The sequence below is a fragment of the Salvia splendens genome, chromosome 4, assembly GCF_004379255.2.
Source record: "Salvia splendens isolate huo1 chromosome 4, SspV2, whole genome shotgun sequence".
NCBI lineage: Eukaryota > Viridiplantae > Streptophyta > Magnoliopsida > Lamiales > Lamiaceae > Salvia > Salvia splendens.
In genome coordinates, this window is record NC_056035.1 from 22,700,577 (window position 1) to 22,707,623 (window position 7,047).

General features: G+C 38.0%; 1 long non-coding RNA gene across 1 annotated transcript; it reads right to left on the reverse strand.

Moving 5' to 3' along the window:
* Window positions 1–2,799: 2,799 nt before the first annotated feature.
* LOC121800442 lies at window positions 2,800–3,472 on the reverse strand. The gene is made up of 2 exons (XR_006050504.1): window positions 3,312–3,472; window positions 2,800–2,985 (listed from the first exon to the last, which is right to left on the reverse strand). It is a non-coding gene; the product is annotated as an uncharacterized LOC121800442 (long non-coding RNA).
* Between the last annotated feature and the right edge of the window lie 3,575 nt (window positions 3,473–7,047).

Consider the following 7,047-nt stretch of genomic DNA (forward strand, 5'->3'; position numbering starts at 1 on the left):
GTCGGCAAATCGACTAAGCTTAGGCTTCAACCGCTCCCACTGTTTCCAGTATTGTTCGGGCACGCGACACTTCGCCCTAGCCGGTTTGTGTGTGAGGTAGGCTTCAGCGACGCGATGCCACAGTCTGTCAATATGCTGGTTAGCACCGACATAGGGATCCTCGACTATTGAAACCCAAGCCTTCGAAAGCGCGACGTTTTCCCACACGCTCCAGACCGTCCTCTTTCCCGTCTCCTCATCATCCTCCTCCTCAGCAACCGTTCGCGAGGAAGAGCCCGTGGCTTTCCCCTTGCCCTTGCCCCTGCCACGGCCCTTGCCCCTGCCCCTGCCCCTTGCCGCTGTCCCCACATCATCGAGAGTCTCCCTGACTGGAGATAGCCCCAACTCCTCAAAAGAGAAAGTATCCACGCCGGTGAACTGATTCTCCGGAACAAAACTGGAGGGGGTATCAGTAGACAACATATCGATAACCGGCCGATAGACATCGTCCGCTAGTGGTTCAGGGCCCCTGCCACCCCCTCCCCCTGGCATGGTCTGCGACTCACTCGTGGCGGGGGAGTTCCTGTCGTTCTCCATTAAGTAGAAATGAAATTTGTAGTAAAAGAAGAGAGAAACTTGTTAACACAAGTGGTGCGAATGAAATGATGTTCAACGAGCTGTATTTATAGAGTTTTAAAAAAAAATTAAATACCGGACGTCCGACCCACGCCACAATGGCGGACGTCCGCCCGCCCGTCGCCCGCACGTCCGAGGACATCCGACGTCCTTACGGGACGTCCGTATCCGAGTTGAAACGCCACAATGGCGGACGTCCCGGTCGCCCGTCGCAGATGTCCTACCGGACGTCCGCCATTGGAGATGCTCTTAATTCTAATTAGGATGTGACATCAATCCACCATTTAAATAATGTATCTACCCTCATTAAACTGTAATGTTATAATCGATTTTATATCTCCATGTGTTTTCTAACTCTGATAATAAATCCGCATGATATCGCCTCAATAAATTGTATGTGATCTTAATTTTAGTTTTGTAAGAGCATCGCGAACCCCATCCCCAATTCAGGCTCCAAGTCCCTTCCACGTAATCATTATCCTAAATTTGAGTCTCAAACCACAACTCCTCTAATTCTGCAGGTCCCATCCAGACCACAAATATTAAATTGGATTATTCATAAATTCAACCTATTTTACTTATAAAAATTAAAAACGCTGAACAATTATAAAATAAAAAATTCATTTTTAATTCAAAAATAATAAATTATAAACTAAAAAATTAAAAATTATAACATAAAAAATGCAAAAAAATGCAAAAAAAATTAAAAATTAGAAAATCAAATTGGGGTGCTCCGTCCCCTCTCCCTCTTCTTCCTCTCCCCCTCCCTCTTCTTCCTCTTCCAAATGCAAAAAAAATCAGAAATTGGGGCAACGGGTCAGGCCTGCTTCACCTCCAACGCCGGGCCGAGACTCGCCATTTGCGGCACGGGTACGCATAACACATGGACGGACCGGACCCCGGGCGCAGCCCCGGGACCGTCCCAGGCCAAAAAATGTCGACGTTTAACGCGCATGACGCGGGCCGGGACGCAAGTTCGTTCCGGCCCGCCTGCGTTAGTGATGCTCTAACTATCCATTTTCATTTTTATCCACTATCAAATTCAATTTTCTTATTGTACCCATTTTCTTCAGTTCACCAAATAACAAAGCCAAGTCAACATCAAAATTTGAAAAAATAGACAAGAAAGTCAGCATATAAGCATGGAGTATATCACTACAACTGAATGAAAAATATATATATATATATATGGATGTATTCATTTCCTTTCTGTATCTTTTGTTCTTTGTTCTTTTTAATCTCAGCCCCACGATTTTGTCATCTGATGGTTAGATTGGTGCCATGTGTCATTTAATAATGCAGATTTTCAGTTGAATAATGCACACCGACTAATAATGCACCATTATAGTGTAATAATGCAGAATTTCAGTTGAATAATGCACACTGACTAATAATGCACCATTATAGTGTAATAATGCAGATCATCTGGACCGTTGATGAATGAGATCTAACGGCCCATATTAAGAAGAATAAAGGATCTAAGGGATGAATAGGAGAATAACGCTCCCCTATATATGGATATATATATATATATATATATATATATATATATATATATATATATATATATATATATAGGGTTTTGATCCATGCAAAACCATTCTTAATACAAAAATGCAGAACCAAGCATACAAAAGTCATTTTTAGGTCATTGTAAGCTTATTTTTACGTCATTATAGTAAGGATGACATGAAATGATCTTAACATGACCTCAAACCCAAAGTTTATAATATGACCTAAAACTGCTTTACAATGACCCTCCGTGTTTTTGTTTAATTATTGGCCATTGGATTGTCAAATCTCATGGTCAGGATTTGGTCTGGATTTTGTATTGAGATCAAGTTTTGTATTGATCATTTTTCTATATATATATATATATATATATATATATATATGGATGTATTCATTTCCTTTTTGTATCTTTTGTTCTTTGTTCTTTTTAATCTCAGCCCACGATTTTGTCATCCGACGGTTAGATTGGTGCCACGTGTCATTTAATAATGCAGATTTTCAGTTGAATAATGCACACCGACTAATAATGCACCATTATTGTGTAATAATGCAGATTTTCAGTTGAATAATGCACACTGACTAATAATGCACCATTATAGTGTAATAATGCAGATCATCTGGACCGTTGATGAATGAGATCTAACGGCCCCATATTAAGAGGAATAAAGGATCTAAGGGATGAATAGGAGAATAACCCTCCCATATATATATATATATTGATCAAAATATGTTATTGAAATTTCCAAGGAAGACAATGAAGTTTGGAGCATGATCCTTTCCACAAAGATGTACATGATTCTTCTCTGCCATCACAACACTTGCATACCACTCCCAGTGTTGCAAATGTTCTCTTGTCACCTGTTCATCATCATCATTATCATGTTGGGAAATATTTAACGCAAATAAAGAGCATCATAATTATTTATAACTACAAGACTATGTTTGGGCTTTACTAAGTGATCTTGGAATATACTCCATTTGTCCCTATTAATTGACATTAATTTCCGTTTTCGTGCGTCTCCAATTAATTGATACTCTTACTTTTACATACTTTTAGGATTTTTTCACTAACTTTATCCACCCACGTACGAGTACATTATTGAAATTCGTGTCAAGTCAAACGGTGTCAATTAACAGAGGGAGTATATACAGACAAGAGAGAGAGGGAGAGAAGAAGTTGTTACCTTGTTGATATCGGAAGGGAATTGTCCGAGCTTCACCTCTGCTGGTTTCTTGGATTGCTAAACATGCTACAAGCAAAAGCAAATACAAGCTCCTCCTTGTCTGAAACAAGCCCATAGATTTTAGATTGGGGTTTTTGTCTACAAAATATTTATGAGTATTAGTCGTTGTAGTGGTGTGAGTGATATGATTTATAGTTGTATTTATAAAGCAAGTCGATTTCTCTACGGGTCTTTTATTAACTTCTAGAGAGCCACCATTTCTAGAAGCAAAATCCAGACAACACATTTTTACACATCCCTTTCTGTTTGGAACCTTCCTCATATTTAATATTAAGCTAATTTGTTTTTAGAGACTTATTTGGTTTGTCAATATAGGAAAAGAAGCTTCGTTGCGATGTTCATTAATCTGTCAATTGGGTGCAAAAAAATATTACAATTGGGGATTAGGCAAACGTCAACATAACAAAATAACACGCTTTCTACCGTGTTTTTGTATTATTGAATATATTATAAATTTATTTACTCAAGAAATATTACTCCCTCCGTCCCGGGCTACTCGCTCATTTCCTTTTCGGCACGGAGATTAAGGAATGAGTGTATAGGAAAGTCAAAAATGACGGCTGTAGGTGAAATTTTTTACTAAAAATGGAAAGAGTGCAAGTAACTTGGGACGCCCAAAAAGGAAATAAGTGCGAGTAGGGCGGGACGGAGAGAGTACATTTTTGTATCCATCTCTATCATATAGTAATAAAATGGTCTTATGCTAGCGACACTAACAATACCAATTAAAAATAGCATGTATTGCCATAGCCATAGTCCACCCCCCCCCCCCAAAAAAAAATAGTACAATGTAAAATAATGCCACTAGAAAGTAACAATACTAATATAAGCATGAATACTATGGTAGTATATTTTAGAATTTGGCTTAAAAATCAATGCAAGATAGAAAAACAAATCATATGAATGAAAACAACAAACATACATGATAGCTGGTACACCACAAATTAATTGGATAAATATTCAAAACAAATCAAGAAATATAGTCAAATTCTAGTTTATCCCACTGTTTTAAAAAAAAGTACTAGTTTCAATTGTCTTATAGCAAAAAAATTCATCCCAACAAGCCTAAGATCTTCTCCTAATTGTGTTCTTTGATTTGGGGATAATAGCATAGATAGAAAGAGATGGGGACGGCGAGTACAGAGGCTGCTAAATTGGTTTGGAGCCTTTTCATTTTGAACTTGGGCCAGAATATTAAGGTTTGAAGATTGGACCATAGGAGTAAGGTGCATTAATTGTTGGACCAATTTTTCTTAGGTGCAAGAAAGTGGGCTTATCCTTGTGAAGTTAAGATGTTGGGCCAGATCAGTTTCATATTGGACCGATATAATCGAGCAGTTGGCCCAAATGGAATTAATTTCTAAGGGAGTTTGGGCTGCATATTAATTTGGTTTTGTGTTGGAATTCTAATTAAGTTGTTGGGCCAGAATTAATTAGGGCATGCATTTTTATTAAAGTTTAAGAATTTCTTGGGTCTTAATATTACGTTGTTTGATTTTCAAAAGGCTATCTTCGGAAGTTAAGAGCGGAGTGAGAAGAATTCGAATTAAGAAATTTTAAACGAACGAATTGGACTTTCTGTTTACTGCACAATTTTTATGAAAGGTACAATTGTGGGCTTTCTTTAAGAATTCAGAAAATAGGTTTTATATAATGTCATTCTCCACATCTTCAACAAAGGCCCTTCACATGTTTCCATAATTAAAAAAGTGGCACCTTTAATTATTATCAATAAGAAAGATTCATTTGCCCGCTTTGTAATGGTGTACTAGGAAATATATTTACATATATAAAATGAATATTTTGAAAGAAATAATATAATTATCTTTGGAATTATTATAATATTTATATAGAATTGCAATTTAATTAATTGTTATGAACGAAAATTGATAATACCATCCGTCCCACAAGAATATGCATTATTTCTTTTTCTGTCCGTACAACAAGGATATGTATTTTCTAAATTTGAGTCTAATTGCTTAAGTTGTTTACTAGTTACTACTTACTACTATATTTGTTGTTGTGCTCGTAATTTACCACTTATTCCATACTCCATATTCAATCCATACTACTTTCATTTATCACTATGTCTTCTTCTCGTGGTGGACCGGGACGTGGTGATCGGGGCAAGGGAATTGCCCAATATCAAAGTACTAGTCGTCCCTCAAAATCAAGGCGACCTAGTCGTCGAGAAGTTATGGAAGAGGTTTCCCGAGTGGCGGCTGAACGCATGCAAGTAAGTAATGAAAAATTATTTTTACAATTCATAATTTCATAAGATTGAGTTTTTTAATTTTTTTGTGTTCCTAATTAAACTTCAACTTATATTATATTTATAGATAGAAGAAGATCATAGGATGGTCATGCTACTCGCTGAAATGCATCAAGGTGGGGGCGGGGGCGGGGGCGGTGGTTCCTAACAAAATGACGAGTACGACGTGTCTATATCGTCGGACTCAGACAACAACGATGATAGATCTCATTCACGTATTCCGTCTAGCACCAGCGGAAATGAGGAGATGCCTCCCCCCTCCACCCACTAACACGACAAAAGCTTTGAAATCTGATATTTTTGTCAAACACTACAAGAAGGTCCCAGTGGTGATTCCAAGTCCTCATGATCCGCACTCTCAAGAAGAGACATCGGCGTTTCATGTGTATTGCAACTATTGTGATAAAGTCTACAAATTCTCGAGTGGTGGGAGATATGGCACCCTCCGTCGCCATTTGGTGACAAAGCATCCAGTAGAATGCGGCACTACCTCTACTCAAACCAACTAAACTTCCAACCCAGGGGCTCGGGGGTCAGGTACGCCTCTTTTTAAATATGATCAAATTTGTTTTTCTGATGTTATGACTAGATGGGCGGCAATGAAGCATTTTCCTTTTAACGTTTATGATGACAAAAAATTTGAGGTTACTATGCAAAGTGGTTTAAACGTAGCTATCAAAAGAATAGGGCGAATGACCGTTCAACGATCTACCGTTAGGCAATGTTCAGAGAAAAAGGTTGAATTATCACGTTATTTAGTTAACTTGAGCCACAAAGTGAACATTTGCTCAGATGTGTGGACTGATTGTTTTAACCGGCATTCATACATGGGCATTACGGTTCACTTTGTGGACAATAGTTGGACTTTAAACAATCGTTTAATAGGTTTTAGAGAATTTGAAACTCCACACACTGCACCCGAAATTGCTTCTTTGATTATACAAGTTTTGAATGAGTTTCAATTATGCAACGAGATATTTTCTATTGGTTTTGATAATGCAACTGCTAACACCGCAAGTATTAGCGATTTGATTGCGGCTTGTGCTCCGGTAATTGGAGGTTAGTATTTGAAGGGGTTGGCAGCGGAAGCGTGCAACATTTATCCGATCACATGAATTTGATCTATTTAGCAGATTATTCAGACAAATTCTATTCGCGCAATTATCACATGTATCATGCTCATAACTTGAATTAAAACATGCTTTAGCATATAAAATCCCTAAACACATGCTTACTACGGAATTAGCCAATTTACCTCGTTGATTCAATCAAGAATCGATGATGGCTTGCTCCGTCTCCACGTGAAGATCTTCAATACCAGACCTCGAATCTTCTGGCTGGTGTCCCGGACTATACGCTGATATTTGTGTGGGAAAATCTCACCAACGTACTAGGACTCGAATA